This window comes from Chlorocebus sabaeus, chromosome 11, assembly GCF_047675955.1.
Source record: "Chlorocebus sabaeus isolate Y175 chromosome 11, mChlSab1.0.hap1, whole genome shotgun sequence".
NCBI lineage: Eukaryota > Metazoa > Chordata > Mammalia > Primates > Cercopithecidae > Chlorocebus > Chlorocebus sabaeus.
In genome coordinates, this window is record NC_132914.1 from 44,464,523 (window position 1) to 44,487,407 (window position 22,885).

Below are 22,885 nucleotides of genomic sequence, written 5' to 3' on the forward strand. Positions count from 1 at the left end.
GAAAGCTACAGTAACCAAAACAGCAGGGTACTGGTACCAAAACAGACATATAAACCAAAGAAACAGAACAGCAACCTCAGAAATAACACCACACATCTACAACTATCTGGTCTTTGACAAACCTGACACAAATAGGCAAAGGGGAAAGGATCTCCTATTCCATAAATAGTGCTGGGAAAACTGGCTAGCTGTATGCAGAAAACTGAAACTGGATCTGTTACTTACACCTTATACAAAAATTAACTCAAGATGGATTAAAGGCTTAAATGTAAAACCCAAAACCATAAAAACCCTAGAAGAAAACCTAGGCAATACCATTCAGGACATAGGCATGGGCAAACACTTCATGACCAAAATACCAAAAGCAACTGCAACAAAAGCCAAAATTGATGAATGAGATCTAATCAAACTAAAGAGCTTCTATACAGGGAAAGAAACTATCATCAGAGTGAAGAGGCAACCTACAGAATGGGAAAAAAATTTTGCAATCTACCTATCTGACAAAGGTCTAATTTCCAGAATTTACAGGAACTTAGCAAATTTACAAGAAAAAAACAACCCCATCAAGAAGTGGGTAAAGGATATGAACAGACACTTCTTAAAAGAAGACAGTTATGTAGTCAACAAACATAGGGAGAAAAAAAAGCTCAACATCACTGATCATTAGAGAAATGCAAATCAAAACCACAATGAGATACCATCTCACACCAGTCCAAATGGCAATTATTAAAAAGTCAAGAAACAGCAGATGCTGGTGAGGCTGTGGAGAAAAAGGAACACTTTTATACTGTTTGTGGGAATGTAAATTGGTTCAACCATATGGAAGACAGTGTGGCAATTACTCAGGGATCTAGAACCAGAAATACCATTTGACCCAGCAATCCTATGACTGGGTATATATCCAAAGGAATATAAATCATTTTACTATAAAGACACATGCACACATGTGTTTATTGCAGCACTACTTACAGTAGCAAAGTCATGGAACCAAGCCAAATCCCCATCACTGAGAGACTGGATAAAGAAAATGTGGTACATATACACCATGGAATACTTTGAAGTCATAAAAAGGAATGTGATCACGTCTTTTGCAGGGACATGGATGAAGCTGGAAGCCATCATCCTCAGCAAACTAACACAGGAACAGAAAACCAAACAGCGCATGTTCTCACTCATAACTGGGAGTTGAACAATGAGAACACATGGACACACGGAGCGGAACAACACCTACCAGGGCCTGTTGGGGAGTGGGGGACGAGGTGAGGGAATTTAGAGGATGTGTCGATAGGTGCAGCAAACCACCATGGCACACGTAAACCTATGTAACAAACCTGCACATTCTGCACATGTATCCCAGAACTTAAAGTAAAATGAAAAAATAAAAAGAAAATAGAAACTATTACTCACGAGCTCCCCCATCTTAGCAACAACAAGTCTATAACTACTCCTGCATCTGTACCCATCTTTTTCATCCTTCCTGCTAATGGACAAGTGTTTCCATGGTTATCAAAGGCAAGTATCTACTTGAATGCTCAGATGTCTTTTCCTTCTCCCCAAAAGACCTCAATCTACTGATTGTCACGATGTCCTGTCCCTGGCCCTCGTCTTTACCTTCCCTTTTATGTAAGTCCTTCCCACATTAAGAAGAAGCTCTCGTTTCTCTCATCTTATTGATGTGTTATCAATAATCTCTCCCAGTGTGTAGACTGTCATTTCACTCTCTTTGTGGTATCTTTTGATGAGCAGAAGTTCTTAACTTTAATGTAATTCAGTTAATCTATCTTTTATGACTTATGTTCTTTGTACCATATTTACAAAATTCTTTCCTACCCTGAGGTCATAAAGACACACTCTTTTATTATCTTTTTAAAGTTTAATAATTGTGGCTTTCTCACTTAGATTTTAAATCAAGCTATGATTATTTTTATATGGCATGAGAAAGACATACAACTTTACTTTTGTCTAAAAGGATAACCAATTTCCAAGAACGATTTATTTTTTTAGAAAAATATTTATTTCCCCATGGATCTGCAGTATGACCCCACCCCATCTTGTTTCAACGTCCCATATATTGATGAGTGTGTTTTGGGAGTCTAATTTGTTCTATTGGTCTATTTTTCTATGCCTGCACCAACACCTTATAGTTGTAATCAATTTAGCTTGATAATACCTTACATAAAGCATGTACAATTAGGGTGTCACTCTCACCCCTTTTTTCTTCAAAAGTGTCTTGGTTATTTTTGGTTCTTTGAATATATAAAATAAAAAAGAGCATCAATTTTCAAAGAAAAAAACCTGTTGGGGATACGATTACTATTTTATTGAATCAACTTAGGGGAAATTGACCTTTTTAGAATATTGCACTTTCTAATCTGGTCTGGCTTTCCATGTAATTAGACTGCCTTTTTGTTCAGAAAAGTTTTGTATTTCTCCAGAAAGGTATTGCATGTCTCCTGTTATATTTATTATTAGGTACTTGTTTTAATGCTACTTTAAATAATCTCTTTAATTTTATTTTTCAACTACTGCTGGCATGTGAGATGCATACTGATATTTATTTAATTTTTTTTCCAACCTCTCCTGCTAATTCTTCTAATTTATCAAAAAAATCTTTTTTTTTTTAGTTTTTATGCAGAAATATTATTTGCAAGTAATTTCAGTTTTGTTTCTTCCTTTCTAATCCTTTTAATTTTATCTTCTTATTTTTGCCTTCTTTGCATAAAGGCATACTAATTATCAAATAAAGTGGGCTGTGTTGTAAGTAGATGTATTAAACAAATTCCACCTTTGTATGTATCAATTTGCAATAGTTCATTGGTAATAAGTGGAGAAGTAAATATGTGATGAATAATGTCCAAAAGAACTATTAAATGCCATGTTAATGAAGATATCTGTGATGTTGCAATGCTATATCATCTTGATACCAGTAAATAAACTTTACAGAATTATCAAATTGTGCCTCATTAAAAATACCTTTTAAAGATTGCCCATTGGCAAAATTTTGACTAACATATCTGATTACCCTGAGGTAGCAAGCAAAGTTTTGATGTTAGTAACATCATTTTATACAATACATTTGTGAACAGGCATTTGTACAGACAGTATCTTTTAACTACTAAATCAAGCTTTGACAATTTAGTTTTCACAAAACATCTTCCATAATAGTTTATTTATGTTCTAAATTCTAGTTATATTTTTCCTAGTGCTTACTTTGTAAGTTTATTTGGTTTTATAGTGGTATAAGAACAATAATTATACTGTCATTATACCCAGTGTTGTTACACATTTAAGTAACTATAATTCAAGTAGTTTAAATAAATCCTGGAAATCTGTGGATGTTTTTCCTTTGAGATCATCTGTTATTTTATTACTTATATTTGAGAAATTCTGTTCTTATAAGCTAGGAAACTACTTGGTTCCACTTTGGAGAATCCTGGTTTTCCTGGTCTTCCTAAATGTGGGAAAAAAAATTTCCAGTTACCTTCTTACATTGGGTGGAGATATTTCACTACATCATTTTCCACCCTGTAAGGGCTCCTGAGTGAACTTTTTAAAATGGCCATCTGATCCTAACCTTTGACTACTTAAAAGTATTCAGTAATTTTCCTTTACTTTTAATATAAAATTCAAAATTTTTAACATGACTCAGAATACTCTATAATTTGATTCCTCCCTACCTCTCTAAATTCATTTTTGCAAACTATTTCTCTCCCAGTTGACTTTATCTCAATAAGTGAAAAACTTTGTTCTTTCAATTTCTCAAACCAAAAGTCTTGGAGTCACCCTTTCCTCCTCCCAGTCATACACCACATTAGCAAATTTTTCAGGTTCTACCTTCAAAATATGTATGAAATAGGACCACTCTTTATTGCCATACCATTATCTTGTCCATGCCACCATATTTGTTAGAATTTTGCAATAATTTCTTAATTAATGCCCTTACTCCTGTATTTGTTTTCTGTTGCCATTGTAACAAATTGTCACAAACTCAGCAACTTAAAATAGCACTAATTATTATCTCACAATTCCATACCAGTCCAATAGGCTTGGCTGACTTTCTGCTCTGGATCTCACAAAGTTAAGTGTCAAGACAGGATTGTGTTTCTTTCTGGAGGTTTGAGGGATGAATCCATTTCCAAGCTCATTCAAGTTGTTGGCAGAATTCAGCTCCACCAGAATATAAGATAGAAGTCCTCAGTTCCTTGTTGGCTGTTTGCTGGGGGTTGTTCGAAACTTCTAAAGAAGACTTCAGCTCATTGGCCCTCTTTTTTCTCAAATCTCTCTGACCTTCCCTTTGCCTTATCTCTCCCCTGCCTTTCTCTTGTTCTGCCTCTCTTTTTCTTTTTCCGGACAGAGAAATTTCTCCATCTTCAAGGGCCCAAGTGATTAGATTGGTCCTATCCAGACAATTCAGGATAGTTCCCTATTTTAACGTCAGCTAATTGATAACTTTAATTCCAGGAGGACCTACATTCGTGTTTGAATAACCAAGGTACGGAAATCGTGGGGGAGGGAATTCTTCCTACCACAGCACTCCTCTAATTATTTTCACCACAGCAACTGCAATGGTCTTTAAAGAATATTAATGCTTGTTTCTGTCACTTTTCTGCTCAAAACCATCCAGGGACTTCCCATCTCATTCAGAGTAAGAAACAAAACCCTCAGGAAGGTCTATAAAGTCTTACATAGGATGTGGTGTGCTCTCTCTCTCTCCTCCCCCCCCCCCACACACACATACACACACAATACCCTCAATACGTGTCTGATTTTATTTCCCCTCACTCCTTACTCATCTCCAGCCACGCTCGTCTCTGCTTCTCCTCAAACTTGCAAGCCATTCAGTGCCTCAGGTCTTTGCACTTACACATATCCTCATGGCTCTTCTCTTTGCCTCCTTCTATGCCTCTGCTCAGAAGTTACTTTATCAGTGAGGCCAAGCTCTTTGCTCCCTATATGTATTTCCTCACCCCATACATCCTTTTTGTCTCTGCAGACCCTTAAAAACCATCTGAATATTCTACTTGTTTAGGTGATGCTTGTTTAGGTGATGCTTGTTTGAGTAAAACCAGACCAGAAAAATGTTTTAAGTCCCAGTATTAGTTAAATGTTATCTTCATAAGCAAGATAAAAACCACTGAGCCTATAATCTATTTCTAGGTGGATTTAGGAGAAAATAATCCTATGGGAAGTAAACTTCTGCTCCCAATGCAATAGTTCTGGGGCAGATACACCACTAATGAGGAGGTCCTACTCTGATGAATACATGTGCGGTGAGACCTGAGCCCTGGAGAGGTTGGGGTTGCCATTGAATCTAGCTCGCTGCTTCAGATGATGCTTTGAAGCTGCCTTATTCCCTCTTCTCCTCTCTCTGGACAAGAGGGCAGGAGTGGAGATTCAGCGTCAGTCAAGCCTTGTTGCAAGAAGATGCTCTAATCCTACAGTTGTCCCAACCACAGCCAGGTCAAGGGAGACTGGACTCTGAGAATATACTACCTTAGAGCTAAAAAGCAGGCTATATGGGGGAGAGGGTAGCTATTTAGTCTTCTTTCTAAGTTTTTTTTATTGTTCACTGTTCCCTTTGAGTAGGCCCTTCTTCCTTTTGTAAGGGCCCCTCACAGAGAGCTCAAGTTGAGCTGACAATGTGAGTGGATTTCAATGATCATGTTTAACACCTCTCAGCTAATGAAGAAGACATACAGATCAAATTGTACAAAAATTAAAGGAAATAACTAGTGACATTTGTGAAGATACTTTTCTGCTTACAACATTATAGAAGCTGTATAAATGATTCTACTAGTTTTTTAGAGTCTATTCCACAAACCAGAAACCATCCAGTAAGCTAGAGATAAGCAGCACTCATAAAGAGCCTACCTCTAGATAAGAATGATTAGTTTCACAGAAAGAAAAATAAAAATGTATTTGTTCAATTCATACATTCAACAGACATTTAAAGTGATCAACATTTGACTTTTGTTAATGGTCCAAAAGAGAATGTTGAATTGAACAACCTCCCTCTGTGTGTTCCCCAGGCTTTGTGGATTTCCACAATGCTGTGAGCAATTACACATCCCAGTCAAAGCCAAGGAGACAAAGCCACTGTGTGGTGAGGGCTAATGATTTGCCATAGGACTTTAGATGTGGTTTTCTGGTCTATCTGGGCTCGATTTCCTCATCTCTAAGAGAAGATAAACATTTCTCATTAAGGGTTTTGAGAAACAATTGATGAGCTACTTATAAAAAACTTTGCCAAAATGTGATGCCACACCAGGGCTCAACAATAAAGGCCGCTTTATAGTTACGGAATGTTTTGAAGGCTGATCAGAGAGGGTGTGGATGATGTCAATTAGGGAGCTAACGTTCTGTTTAGATTTTGTTTTCTTTTCTTGTGGTGCTGTGAGGAGGGCTGCACATCTCCAGAGTTAGTCACTTAGGTCTGGGCTTCCTGTGTGGTGGGCATTTTGACAGCAATGGAATGACAGAAATGAATAAATTGTTATTGACTTCAAGGAGCTTAGAAAATCGGGGAGGCAGAAAAACGGACACTCTCAATTCGCTGCGGCAAATGCTTCCAGAATGTAGATGTTAGTGCTATGGAATACAAAAGAGAACCATAGTAAAGCAGCTAAATCTGAAAGAATCTGTACAGGGAGAAATGGATAGAAAAAAATGGTCCCAGGATTGTAGAGAGATGTTCCCATCTGGCTGAAGTGCAGAGGGCACAAGGAGGAGCAGCGGCCGAAGTGGAAGGCTTATCCACGTTACGGGTTTCTACCTAAGCTTTACCCTAATGGCAGTGGGAAACCATTGAAAGGTTTGAGATAGGAAAGCAACATAGTTAGATTTGTGTTTTAAAAGACCACCCTATAAAGCTGTTCTAAAAGGTCACGGTGTTATTTATATTTCACCACACTATCTTTTAAAAAGTCACTATGAAAAATTTTTTTCATAAAAGAAAACACTTGACAAATAGGATCTCATCAAAATAGAAACCTTTTGCTCTGTGAAAGTTCATGTTCAGGGGATGAAAAGACAAGCTACGGAGTGGGAGAAAATATTTGCAAACTTCATACCCAACAGAGGATTAGTATGTGGAATATACAATAAACTCTCAAAACTTAACAGTAAAAACAAAAAAATATTAAATTAGAAAATGGACAAAAGACGTGAACAGCTATTTCACCAAGGAGGATTACAGATGGCAAATATGCACATGAAAAGATGTTCAATATCATTTTCCATCAAGGAAATGTAAACTAAGCCCACAGGGAGATATCACTACATACCTATCAGAATGGATGAAAGAGTAACACCACCAAATGCTGGTAAGGACATGAAGAAACTGGATCATCCATACTTTACTGTGGAATGTAAATGGTAGAGCTACTCTGAAAAACAGCTTAGTAGTTTCTTATAAAGCTAAATATGCAACTACATAACACTCAATAATTGCATTCTTGGATATTTACCCCCAGAGAAATGAAAACATACATTCACACACCAAAAAAAAAAAAAAATAAAACAAAACAAAACAAAAAAAACTGTATAGGAATATTCACAGCAGCATTATTTATAAGCTAAAAATCAACATAAATCTAGATGCCCTTGAACAGGAATGGTTGAACAAACTGTGGTACATACCACAGAATACTTCTCCACAATAAAAAGGAACCAACTATTGATGCACATGGCTTGGATCAGTCTCCAGGGAATAATGCTGCCTGAAAAAGCCAGTCCTAAAAGGTTGCATAGTGTATGATTCCATTTATATGACATTTTTGAAATGACAAAGTTCTTGCAATGAAAAACAGATTAGTTGTTGCCAGGAGTTAGGGATGAGGAAGGTGGGGGCCATGCAGGAGGGAGGTAGTTATACTTGTAAGAGGACAAACTGAAGGATCCTTGCGGTATTGAAAGCTGACTGGTGGTGGGTATGTGAAACCACAGGTGATAAGACTGTATAACACTTACTACACTCACACATACATTCACAAATATACACACTCACACATACACACATGCAAATGACTATAAGTAAAGCTGGGAAAATCTGATGAAAATAGGTGTGTCATGTCAATGTTAATAACATTATTAGACTATAGTTTTGCAAAATCTTCCCACTGGGGAAACTGGGGAAAGTATACAGGGAATCTTCTTGTGTTACTTTTTACACTGCATGTGAATCTACAATTATTGCAATAAAAATTTCAGTGAAAAAAAGGTCACTCTGACTGTCATGTAGAGACGGGATCGAAGGCAGTGGTTCTCACACTTAAGTGCTTGGAGGGCTTGTTAACCAGAGATCACTGCGCTTTACCTCCAGAATTGCTTATTCAGCTGGTCTGGGTGGGACCTGGGAATTTGCCTGTCTTGCAAGTTCCCAGGTGATGCAGATACTTCTGGCTGGGGAACCATTCTTTGAGATCCACTAAATTAGAGTCATTGTAGCTTTCCCTTGACTTCTATTTAATTCAAAGGGGAAAACAGAGCATCTACTTGTTCCTTGGTGTTTCTTACACAAAGTCTTTAAAGACTGCCCATGGCTTTGTCTTTTAGGACAGCCTTGAAGTATCTGGTTAGAGCAGTAGTTCTCAGAGTGTAGCCCTCAGGCAGGTGGCATCAGCAACACTAGAGAACTTGCTAGAAATATACATTTTGGGGCTCCACCTTAGACTTGGTGAATAAGAAGCTGTCAGGTTGGGGCCCCAGCAATCTCTGTTTAAGATTCTGATGCATGCTAAATTTTAAGGACGATTACATTAGAGGAAGACAGGAAGACGTTAGGAAGCCAGTTAGGACCTTTTTATTTTATTTACAGTATTAACAAGTAGGTGGGTCCTCCCAGGGGCGTCTAATTTTGAAACAGGATGTAGCAAAGGAAAAACTGAGGTGAGGTCTCCACAGGGTAGCGATTATTGACTTCTAGTCTCTAACCTGCAGATGCAGATGGCAACACTAACTTATCTCCACAGCAGGAGCTGTTCTAATTAACCAATAAAGATATTAGAAAGCACATAGGAAGAAGAAAGCCCAAGATTAACACTAAGTGGCAATTAGTGGTATTAGGCAATGCCTATTATCTGCTCATAAACATATCAACACGTTGATCTTAAAAGAAAACGAAACTAGACAGTGTTCGTGAACCACCAGGCTTTCAGGGGCATCTTATTTATACAAGTCACAGGATCAATTGACCCTTGAACAATTATACTTCAAATTGATGAATTCTACCATCCCAGAATTTAATCTTTCAACTGCCTATTGAACCCCTACTCTGTTTTTTTCATCATGCCACTGTGAGGTTTCTGGAAGTTGAGAGCGGTATCTAATTTCTTGGCCCCCTTCTATTCCTAGCTGTGATTTTAGATGCTGCTGTCAAAATTCAGAAGAAGTAAGTCACTGGGGACCACAGCTCAGGGTGCTGAGTGTATGTGTTTAATACCAATTCCACGCACATGAGTCATCCCAGCTCTATTTGTGGAAAGGGGAAGAAGATTGCCAGATAATCTTCAGCACTTGCCTTGGCTTCATAGTTATCTAAGAGGATGTTAAATTGGAAAAATTCTACTCATTTATTGCTCTGCTTGCAAATTAGCCAGTAAAATGTCAAAAATTATAATACTGTTTTTTTTAAAAAAAAAAAAAACACAGTGTTAGGAGAACATTGGTAGCTCTTAAAAACTCTCCTGGCAGTGCACAGTGGCTCACATCTGTAATCCCAGCACTTTGGGAGGCTGAGGTGGGCAGATCACTTGAGGTCAGGAGTTTGAGACCAGCCTGGCCAACATGGTGAAACCCCGTCTCCACTAAAATACAAAAAGTAGCTGGGCGTGGTGGTGCGCACCTGTAATCCCAGCTACTCGGGAGGCTGAGGCAGGAGAATTGCTCGAACTTGGGAAGTAGAGGTTGCAGTGAGCTGAGATCATACCACTGCACACCAGCCTGGGCAACAGAATGAGACTCCGTCTCCAGGAAAAGAAGAAGAAAAGGAAAATTCTCCTAAGGCTTTCTGAAATTCTCACCAACTTCTGACTTCATGAAGAGATAGCGTGATATAGAGGAGAGAATCTGATTGTTGAACTCAAACAGATCTAGTGTAAGGTATATGGATGCGCTTTGGTCAAGGAATATGCCAGAGCAGATATCCAGGCCTGCATGACTCAGTGAGTTTGATGTGCAGTTTCATACTTGACTCCGAGCCACTATTGTCTGCAAAAGGTATAATTGCCCTGCTAATGCTGTACAGGGGCTTTTGGGGCTCGGCTCACCTCAAGGTAGCTTGGAATAGCAGGCACATTGGCACCCAGGGAAAGAGAAAGAGCCAAAGCTGTCTGTCTGCAAGAGGGAGCCAGGACACAGTTCGGCTTGCTAGTGCCCAGAGAAAGAGTTAAGCTGCTGACCCTGAAGGCAAGAGAGAGCCAGCCACACAGCGGTGTGTGGGAGCCCCTGGCTCAGGCAGCCAAGACAGGGAGGACAGTGTAAAGAACTAGTGTAAGTAAGCTGTTAATGAGAGCTGCTGCTGAATAAAATCATCTTTCACCTGCCTACAGCCCCTCGAGTGTTCTTTCTGTCCATCCACCCACTCCCCTCAGACTTCAGCATGGGCTGGACCTGGACCCCAGGATGTGCCATTTAGGTTTGAATAGCACAGCTGCCATATAATAGCGTTAGGTAAAGTGCTTAAAATTCTCTATGCCTCAGTTTTTCTATCTGTAACATGGACTAAAATGCTTGCCCTATGTGGTTGATTTGAGAAAAATAAAATGCACATACACAGTTTCTGGCATGTGTTTGGCACACAAAAGCTCAGTTCCCTTCTCCTCAGATTGAAGATAATTGCTTGGTTTTGGTATAGGTTTTTTATCCCCCATAAATTTAATAGTGTATGAAAAAAATTAAGTGATTATATGACAGGTCCAGTTTGCTTTCTCTTGTTTTCTTTTCTTCACTGCTTCAGTCAGCATGAAGTTAGTCATTCTGAGCTTCAGTCAGTTCTAGTCCATTTGCCAATGATCCCAAGGCTCCTTTTATGGTCTGAAAAGCGATATTCATATCTGGTGAGCATCCAGATCATAATGATACTCTAGCTCATGTTTGTCAGACATCGCTACAAAAACAGACTATAAAATATTAAAAGTAACAGAATTATTTTTCTATACCCTCAAAAGAACTGAACAAAAACCAACTGAATTCTTAGACTTGTATGAGCAAATCCATATTACAATATATGATTATAATAAAAAGATGAAATAGGATACAATTTGCTAATGTTCAACTCTGTCAATAATAGTAAACTAATTCTCTGTGAAGTGCATTAGCCCTTTGGTAAATATGAAAATGAGTTTTTCTTTAAAATAAATATGTATATATTTTTCAGAAGTAAAAATGAGCAGGCATAGGTTTTAGCTGAAAATCAGTTTTGTTCGACAGCATAATAATTTGGAAAAATTAAAGGCAAACATCTTGGGCAGAGCATGCATTCTCCAGCTAGTCACCATTTCTACCTCCCTTCTTTCATGCCCACTGGCCCACCTGCTTCACACATTACAGGACGTGCCAAGCTTCTAGAGGCATTTAAGTTTGTAGATCCCAGTTCCAACCATTTAGATCAAATTACTGGGTTCCTACTCAGGCAGCTGGGTTCCAACAACAGGAACCTGAGCTGCATATCCTACCTAATCTTTGGGCAAAGTTTTGCCTGTTTGGCACAAAGATAGTGGCAGTTTCTTGTAGTTATTAATCTTTGAGTAACTTAATCTTGTTGTTGCTCCTCCAGAATGTCCAACAATCTTTTAAAGAATCTCTGCTTTAAATTTGATCTGTATCAATGTTTGGAACATGAAGAGTGGTTTCTGTTTTCCTGCTTGGACCCTGACTGATAACAGAGCCAGAATGAAGGGGTGGGAGTACAGCTGAACACAACTGCAAAGGAAAAAATTAGTTGGGTGTGGTGGTGCATACCTGTAATCCCAGCTACTACGGAGGCTGAGGCAGGAGAATTGCTTGAACTTGGGAAGTGGAGGTTGCAGTGAGCCGAGATCACACCACTGCACACCAGCCTGGGCAACAGAGCAAGACTCCAGCTCCAAAAAAAAAAAGAAAAGAAAAAGAAGAGAAAACTCTTCTAAGGTTTTCTGAAATTCTCACCAACTTCTGACTTGGCTTAAGCCAAGCTCATAATGTATACTTCCCAATATTCATAAACAGAAAAAGGAAATCAAGGGTTACCAGTCATTTGAGAAAAACCAACACCACAAAAGAGAAAGACCAAGATGTAAAGGAAAAGCCATGCAGAAAAGGTAACACCTTAGTAAGCAAACAAGAATTTACGCTTAAAAATTAGTATCAGAATAAAGATTTTGCAATTGAAAATAAAAATAAGCTACTATGAAAACAGAACAATCAAAAAATGGAAAAGAGTTTGTTGCAATTAAAAATACAATTGGCCAATTTTTTTTTAAATTAATAAATGGGCTGAATAATGAATTGGACAAATACACAAAATCATGGTATAAAAGTAAATTCAATGAACTCTTTAGAATATGTAGAGCAAAGAGTCAATAAGGAAATAAGAGTAATTTAATATGTGTCAGGCTATTCTAATTGCTTTAGTTATAATAACTAATTTAATTCTGACAACAACTTTTTTGAGCTAAGGATAATTATTATATACACAGAGGGGTTAAGCAACATGTTCAAAGTCACACAGCTAATGGGTAGCAAAGCTGAAATTCAAATCCAGGGAATGTGACCTCAGAGACCTTGCTCTTTATTATTATTCTACATTGCCCATTTTAAATGTAGGAGATAAGTTAAGAGACATGGAGGATATTCAGGAAGTTCAATAGCCACCTAACTGGAGTTGTAAAAAAACAAAAACAAAAACAAAAACAAAAAAACAGGATGAACAGGTGAAAGAAAATATTCAAGAAACAGGAATAGAAAATGCATTGAGCTGAAAAAAGACTTGACAGACACTACTAAGTGCCAAAAAAATGACTTTTTTCAAAATAACATATCTAGACACATAACTGTGAAATTTTAGGACTCCAAAATAAAGAAAACCTTGCTCTGCTTGCAAATTTTTCTCCAGGGAGAAAAACAATAATATACAGAGTATTGTGAATCAGGTGGACATCAGATGTTTCGTTTGCAACAGAATAATGATTTGTCAATTCTGAAGTTTTGGATTTCGAATTCTCTACCCAAACAAGTGTTAATCAAAGGGGCAGGCAAAATAAAGACATTTGGACATGCAAGAATTTAGGAAGTCTAGCATTCATTGCTATTCAAAGAGATAAACCAACAAAATATAAGATGATTCCAAGAAACAGGAAGATTTAAGACATAATAAACATCAGCAGTTGAGTGTGACTCAGATGTGAAAGACAAAATTAAGCAGTGAATTTATTGGACTGGAGCTTGTAAAAGGCTCTATTTAGAAAGATATAAATGGCAATAATAATTCTCTGTAGCTCCAAGCTCAGTATTTGTTTCTACTGGTGAAATATTTACATAATCATAGTATTGTAAGAAATGTACCATAAATGACTTCTTAAATTATTATTATTTGAGATTTCAAAAAATCATGTTCATATAATTTAGAAAATACCTAATGGATGATAACAAAGGGAATTAATGAGTGCCACTAGTTATAAAGAGATTTACCAAAACAAAACAGATTGTAATTATCAAGCTTTGCTTGATCAAACAATTTTTCCGCCCTTTGGGGAGACAACTGCTTGGTTTCTGCATTTTTTCATAATAATGGGAAGATGTTCTTTTCTTGATCATGTCTCAACTGTTCTTGAAAAGACAAGCAGCAACACCTTCCAGCAATCCTGAAGAGATTACTGGGCAGCAATTCAAGACATAGGCAATGAATTGGAGCCAACTTAACGACTTAGATATGCTGAATCTAAAAGTTATCTGAAACTTTCCCAGCAAAGCAAGCATTTTGAGAAGTTAAATAACCAACACCTCCTATTTTACATTTTCCAATTCTGGAATTTACTCATAGATTAAATCAAGGTCTAGTAAATATGGATGGTAAAGCCATGTAAAATTATACCCATACAATATTATAATGTTCCCTGTTTGCCTATTTTTATACTAATTCCTCAACTTTGAGTAATTTATTTTATTTACAGTCATCATGGTGTCTTGGTGACATATATTTTTCATACAAGAAAAAAGTTTTTTTTAGGTATAATTTTTACAGAATACTTACAGGGGAGAGTAAAAATGAAACATACTTTTTAACAGAGATGCAGTTACTTACAAGTAGAGGGAGAGTCACCCATGTTATGCAACTATCCCATCTTATCAAATATATACTAGGAGACTAGTCATTAAGTCCTTTGCCACAGCAAAGAAAGTAAGGAGGCCACAGGCTTTGAACTGATCTGAGTTTTTTAGGTAAGTCACGTAAACTCTCTAAGCCAAGCTTGTCCAACCTGTGGCCCACAAGCTGCATGTAGCCCAGGACGGCTTTGAATGCAGCCCAACAAGAAAAATATTAAACTCAAAGCAAATGTCTCTATATGACATAAATTTAAATATCTTTTTTAGAATTTTTACAATAAAATGAAACCAAAGCACACTCAAAATACTGATTTCATTACATATATGTTATAAGTCTAAAAAGATAAATTTTCAAACACATCAGTAATGAATGCTCATTAATCCTTCTGTTCATTTCAAAACATCTATTGAGAGCTTCCTGTGTATTTGACAAGTGTGCTAAGCTCTGAGAAATCAGTGGTGAAACAGAAACTTGGTGCCTGCCCTCAGGGAGGTTAAACTTGCCAATAGGGTCCAATACGACGGCATTTCACATGGAATGTAGACTTTAATTTAGAAAAATTATCCTCTTCTGCTTTCTCTCTTTAACTGTAAATTTATATTTGTGACTTAATCTCCTACTGAAATAAGCTAAATCTGGTTTGAAATGGAGTTCTGTTGAAAGTTGTGCAGTCAGAACTGAAGAGAAACTTACTGTTAAACATGGCATACTTATCACATGGCTATCTTCTCTTGCTCCTGAATACAATTAAAATAAATAACCAAAATGAGGGAAATGGATATGAGTAATCAGCAGACAAGCGCTTTCAATAAATTTTCAATTGACAAAATGAAAAGGAGGTACGGTAAGTGACTTGGCAGAGTGGAGGAAGCTAAAACTGAAGTATCCGCTGAAAATAGATAGTTCATTGATGAGGAATGAGCCAATTTGCTCCACTGAAACTCACAAGAAGTGAGTTTCACAAGAAGTGGAGGCAGCAAAGTCTGGATATAGCAAAAGGTTGAAATCAGGGAAATAAGTTGAAAGTCTGCATGTAAAATGGCTGTGTCTAAAGTGGCTGAGCACTCCCAGATCTCTTTCCCCAACCCACATGGACAAGTAACAACCTTTTTCTACACACCTACCAATCATTTCTCCCTAAGTGATTACAGATTAACTTTTTGGAGAAATTGAGCTAGAGATGTTCCAGACCTGGAAGCAGTAGGAGCAACGGGGTAAGGTACAGGGTTGGAGACAGAGTGATATATCTTTGAATATTACCTTTTGATATGATTTGGCTCTGTGTCCCCACCCAAATATCATCTCAAATTGTAATCCCTACGTGTCAGGGGAGGGACCTTATAGGAGGTGATTGAATCATGGAGGCAGACTTCCCCGTTGCTTTTCTCATGATAGTGAGTGAGTCTTCACAAGATCTCATTGTTTGAAAGTGTGTGGCACTTCCCCCCTTCTCTCTCTCTCTCTCTCTCTTTCTCTCTGTCTCTCCTGTCACCTTGTGAAGAAGATGCTTGCTTCCCCTTTGCCTTCCACCATGATTGTAAGTTTCCTGAGGCCTCCCAGTCATGTTTAAGCCTGTGGAACTGTGAGTCAGTTAAACCTATTTTCTTCATAAATTACCCAGTTTTAGGTAGTTCTTTATGGTAGTGTGAGAACAGAGTAATAGACTTTTTCAGGAGACTCAAGGAAAAAGCCAGCTTGCTTCCTATAACTCTAAAATAAAGCCTCTTCATTGATTGCCCTCTCATGCACATAACACTTCTAATTGGTCTTTCAGTATTTCATTCCAAATGGTGCTGGGACAATTGAATATCCACATGCAAAAGAAGTAAGAATTAAGTTACACCCCGTTCTTAAAACCAGACACAAAAATAACTCAACATGGATCATAGACCTAAATGTAGAACTATAAAACTCACTGAAAAAAGTGTAGGAGTAAATCTTTGTGATTGTGGGTTAGGCAAAGACTTCTTAGGTATGACACCTAAACCACAAACTACAAAAGAAGAAAAAGATAAATTGGACTTCATCAAAATTACAACCTTTTATACTTCAAAGGACACTGTCAATAAATTGAAAAAGACAACTCACCAAATGAGAGAAAATACTCACAAATCATAGATCTGATAAGGGATTTGCATCTGGAATATATTTTAAAAACTTTTATGACACAATAAGAAAATGACAAGTAACCCAATTAAAAATGAACAAAGGACCTGTATGAAAAGATATTTCTTGAAAGAAGATAGATATAAGGCCAATAAGCACATGAAAAGATGCTCAACATCATTAGCCATTAGAAAAGTGCAATCAGAACTACAATGGGATACCACTTCATACCCACTAGAATGGCTATAATTTTTTTAACAGGGTGGATAATAACAACTATTGGCAAAGATGTGGACAAAAGGAAACATTCAGATACTGCTGGTGGGAATGTAAAATAGTGCAACACTTTGAAAAACGTTTTTCTCAATTCTTTAAAAAGTTCCATATAGAACTATTATGTGAGTCAACAATTCTACTCCTAACACATACCCAAGAGAAATAAAAACATGTCCACGTAAAAATTTATACGTGAAGATTCATAGCAGCCTTATTTATAATAGTCAAAAAGTAGAAACAACCCAAATGTTCATAAACTAATAAATGGGTAAACAAAATGTGATATGTCCATAAAATGGAACATTATTTAGTAATAAAAGGAAATGAAGCATTGATACATGCAGCTGCATAGATAAACTTTTAAAAATATTCTAAGGTTTACTGTGTCGGTTGCACAACTCTGTGAATATGCTACAAATCATTTAAGTGTACTTTTTAAGTAGGTGGATTTTATGGTATGTGAAGCGTATCTCAATCAACCTCTTAGAAAATGTACATGGACAGCCACCGATCACAGAAAAATAAAAATGGACAACCACAGAGCACAAAACATCTTGGAAAGCCTCTAACATGAAAAACAGAAATAAACACAAACAATAAAAGTGAATTTGGGGGGAAAAAGGAGGACTGCAGGAAATAGAAGAAAAGATCACCTAAAACATTTTGTTAGTATTCTTAGAGAGATAAGAATCTGTAAAACAAAACCATGATGTTATCAGGAAATGAAAGAACAAGAAAGAGACCAAAAAGACAAAGAGCTATAAACCAACAGAGATAAGATAACAAAATTACAGGATCAAGTCAGGAATTTCAGGAATAAAATTACTAGAAAGAAAAAGTAGAGGAAGTGAAGTGAAGAAAGATAAAACAGAAATAACAAGAAAAATTTCTATGACAAGAGGACATGACCTTCTAGATTGAAAATCTTCATGGAACACTGAATAACAAACTTTTAAAGATGTATTTTAAAACATCGTGAAATTTAAGAATACCCAAAATAAAATTATTAAAGATTTTTTAAACCCTAAGTATGTATAATCAGCATGACATCAGACTTTCCAGTGTAGCACCAAAGATATAAGACAATAAATTAATGTTTACATAATTCTGAGAAGAAAAAAAAATGTTAGGACAAAATTTCTATACTCGCCCCAAGTATCAATCAAATATGAGAGTGAAAAATACGTATTTGATTGATAGTTGGGCTGAGTGTAGAAATTTTCAGACATACTAAAACTCAGAATAATAATCACCCAGCACCCTTTCTTAGGAAACTACTGGAGAATATGCTTTAAAAAATGAGGAAATCAATTGAGAAAGAAGTTTTGTGATCCAGGAGACTGGGTCCCAATACAGGAAAACAGCAAACGGAAGGATCATAATGATAGCTCCACTCATGACTAGAAATTAATTCATGTCATTTGGAGCAGAAGAAAAGACAACTCAAGTCTGGAGATTCAGTGGGGATGTGAGGGAATGAAATCAATACATATCTAATGTGATAATTTCACAGGTATTTGACAAATCTCAGGAGGCAGTTGGATAGACACATGAGAAACTATCAAAAAATGGGAGGAAACTGAAGAGGTACACTAGAAAGAAAATGTTTCAAACTTCCGTGCTTAACTCAACAGTAGTCCAGATTGCAGTCCTGTAGCAATATGCACATGGACTAAAAATTTAATTTTAGAAATTATGATATAGCTGAATTGGGAGAATGGGGCAAGGGGAAGTGGTTAAGAAGTGCGAGATTTGTAAGACAGTTAAATAATTTCAATAATAAACATTGGCTAAAGTTGAAAAAAATCAAGATAGAGGAATTATATTTTTAAAGCAGGATGATGATAAAAACTAGAAGAAACAAAGAAATTGAAATGGGGAGATGTGGATTAACCAACTGCTGTTCTTTTAATACAAGTGTTTCAATACTACTTGGATTTTTTTTAAAAATCATGGCATGCTATAATTTGGATAAATTGCTTTTTTAATCCATTAAAGGATCATAGCACTGAAAAAGCACTGTGTGGTAAAGCACTGTCAGAAAGTTTACAGAGTATAAAAAAGACATATTTCTTTTTTTACGAAGACCACCACCAAACCGAAAATAAAACTGAAATAGTGTAAGTTTTAATTGTGAACCATCTTGGAAAAAATCATTAACCACAGGATCTATAATTTATAGACCTTTCATAGATTGCCATCTGAGGACAGTAGTTCTATCTTTGCAAGAAAGACATTCCATGAGAAATAAGAATCCTCTTAATACTGACTCTCTGAGTAGGTTTTATAACTAAGAAAAGGCTTCCCATAAATAACCAATATATGTTGTAGAGAAGCCAGGAAAAAAGAGAGGAATGCAAATGTTTATGTGCTAATCTCAAACCCTAGAGCTGCCAGGTAGAAAGGTGAGCAAGACAGAGCACAAAGTAGTCTGGGCCAGTTCCTTCTGGAGAACCAACTGAGAGTGTTGCCTTGGGCCATGTAGTAAAGATGGCAAGACACATCCATACAGAGACTGGCCTCATCTCCTCTGTATCTTGCATGGCCACTATCTGAAGATCAATAGAATTTCCTCTTCTAACCAAATGTGTGGGACCACCTACAACAACAATCATGTTCCATATTTTCTTTCCATGCCTTCATCATAAATCTCAGCATACAAACAATCAACTCTTCTACAAAATGAAGAATTCTGTAGTACAAACCCCATGCAGCTAAGCAGAGCATAGGGTAGCCAATAATCTGTCTTTCATGTAATCTAATACATTCATCTGGCTCTGCCACGAGCTGTATGTAGGCCAGCTCTGGGAGCTCTAGAACTTGAAGATGCCACATCCATTCTGCTTTAGCCAAGGAGCTGCTCCTAGACTAGGAGAGGAGCTGTTCTTGTTCCTCCCGCCCTGTCTCATGGATGCCACTCTTTGAAGACACCTATCTACCTACCCTAGTCAGGGTCATATCTCCTCATTTTCAGGGGTCCCTCTGTTCTTAATCTCATTCACTTATTAACTTCTTTTTGTCAGAAGAATAAGCTTCCTACTTTCTGTGGCTCCTGGGTTCTCCCATAAGAAGCCCTCTGTTTACTGCCTTACTAGTACACGTCAAAATTCTTATATCCATACAACCTTGTAGTATGGCTCTAGTCTAAGGTAGAAAGAAAGGGGCATAACTGTAACATGCATGTAATTATCCAGCTAAGCATAGCATAGGGTTGTTTGATATCTAGCATAGAAGACATAATTAAGAATTTTTTAAAAGTATACCTGTTTAGGATTGTGAATTGTATTCCCATTCACTCACTTCACCAGATAATTGCTGAGTGCATTTTTATATGCAGATTTCATGTGTTGTAAACCAAATAAGGCCCATAACGTCAACAAATTTATAAAGTGTGAGGAGAGATTGGACAAGGAAGAAAGATTAAAACAATAGAAAAAGAGTTAAAGTAAGTAGCATAAGAGAAGTGCTAAGTGTAGAGCTTTGCAGAGGAATAAATTATATCTGGCTGGAGAAGGTATGTACAGAGTTTATTAAATAATTTCATGCAGCATTTGTGAAGCATCTGCTGTGTACTGCACTAGGTACTATATTAAGGTCTGAGGAGACCAAGAGCATAAAGACAAAGTTATGCGCCAAGGATGAAAAAGCCCTGGGAGATTGACAATGAGGTGGCAATTTTTTCTCCTGGAAGTGGGAGTAAAGGTGAAACTATCAGGTAAAGCCTCATATGGGATATTGGTTTTTGAACTCAGACCTAGACAACAAGTGGAGTACTGACTGGCGGAAATGCTGAGATAGAGCACTGTAGGTATATGTAACAGCAGGAGCAAATGTGCAATAGCAGGGAAAATAAACTATAATAGAAACTATTCCTAGATATATAGAAATATTAACTCTTCTAGATAATAGAAATTATCTAGAGTACTGGGTGTTTGTGGCAAATAGGGGCGAAACTCCAAAGACAGAGGATAGAATGCAGAGAAGCAGTATGAATGGAGCACCTATTTAGCTGTGTTGGAAAATGAGGAACCAATGCAAGAATTATTTGTTTAATTTAGTGATCAGCATAGTGTTTTGAAAAGATAAGCCTGGAATCAGTATATAGAGGATGCTTGAAAGTGAGGATTGAAAGGAGGCTATTTCTTGTTTCAGGGGTGAAGTAATGAAAGTCTGAAATAGCTGGTGCCATTAGGAAGTGAAAGATGGGTGTAGGCATTGAAGAAGTTACATGTACTTACATTGGTTGAAGTTGGGGGGAGTTGGAGAAGTGGAAATCTCTCAAGCAGGGTGGTCCTGGAGACTTAGCAAATCATGCCAGGCCTTTTTCTTACAGATGCAAGGAATCAGGCAAGACTTGGACTTGAAAAACAGGTTGTATTTTATGATGTTAGACTCAGAACCTAATGTTAAGTGTGCTTGCAAGCACACGCACATGCCACACACAGACCTTCATAAATTATACTCTTGGAACATAGTTGTTTTGGTATCGGACACACATAACACTGTTGGCTTTCATCCAAATACTGGCAAAAATCTCTCTAAGGGGTCACTGGATATCAGTAGCCTTTCCTGCCTTCTGGGAGACTGAAAAACTTGGTTACAAACACAGGCTGTGGAGACACAGAGCAGTTCAAACCCAAGGTTGGTCATTTACAAGTAACTGCATAATTTTAGGCAAATTACCCTCTCTTCTCTTGATTTCTACATTAATAATATGGGGATACTAATACCAAACACACTGACTTTTATGAGAATTAAATGAGCTATTACATGTGAATTGATTAGAATAGAATAATACCCAGCACATAGGAGGTGCCCAGTAAATGAAGGGGATTCTTACTGTCGTTATGAGTATTCTGTGGTAGAAAAGTCAATGCTGAATACTTAGCAACTGGCATATATTTTTAGGGAGAGGAGCAGAAAAAGTTTTAGTAGATAAAAATAATGTCACTTCCTTTTTAAAATGTCAGTAGAAGATTGAGACTTTTTTGTGTGATTAATAGCTCATTTCCTATGATTCTGGTGCAGTGGTTCACATTCAAAGCTATAGACAAGTATAGAGAGATTTTGTGAAAACTTCCACTGATTAAGGTAGCCTTAAGATCTGAAGGATACTTTGGCCTTTGGAAGTGGCACTATACAGATGTCTAGTCAGCTGTTATCTGCTTAGCATAGTTATCAAATACACCATTAAGTACATTATTTCATTTATTTTAATATGATGGACAAAATGTAGCAAAAACAAAAAATGTGCTTATTGCAAACTGGGAAGACTCATTCATTTTATACTGACTCATTATGACAAGGCCTTATTGGTTTGATAGTTTTGTGATTCCAGAGCACTATAATTCTGAACCAGATTCCCATCTTGTATGGCTCTGTTAAAGGTTTTGCCTGCAGAGGTTTTCTCTAGTCCTCTTTCTGAGTGTGTCTCCCTCTTATTTATTTATTTATTTATTTATTTATTTATTTCTGTCTTTGTCTCTCTGTGTCTCTTTCTTACTCCCTCTTCTCACTTCACCAACTAAATTTCCTCATTATTTCCAAATAGTTTGGAAGTTCTAATTCTATAAGCACTGCATTTTCTAGCTGCCTGCTAAAGACCTTTCTAAACTGCAATCCATATTTCCAGGTGAGCGATGAATGGGTGCTGTTGAACCACAGAGAATGAAGCAAAAAGTTGCAGTGAGTAGGAATCCTGCAGCCGCTTTCTTTTTTGGCACCCAATAAATGTTCTCAGTTTGATGGTTTTACTAATTTCTCTGCTTTATCTCTATTCTTACTTGTTCCTACTTAAAAAAAAAATTGTCTTCTCTTTCAAAATAGAAAATATGTTTTCTTAATATTCTAGCAATATACATTGTTGTTGTTGTGCTGATGTTGATAATAGTAATATTGCTATTAATATAATGTACCTTTTATTGCACACTTTTTGATTAATGATAGGTACCAACTGCCTACCACATTGAGAATGATGCAAAGACTCCCAGGAAAAAAAAGTAAGTCCTACAGAAGTTTTACTTAGCTATCCTAACTATTAGGCCTTTCCTGACCACCACTTTCCTGACCACCATTACAAGTATTAAACACACTTGTAATGGTTCAGGAGTAAATATCTTGAGGATTTCCTTAATTTTGCAGTGCAGCTTTCATATGATAATTATCCCATTTGTCAGAGCTAGCATAGATTAAAACTGGCTT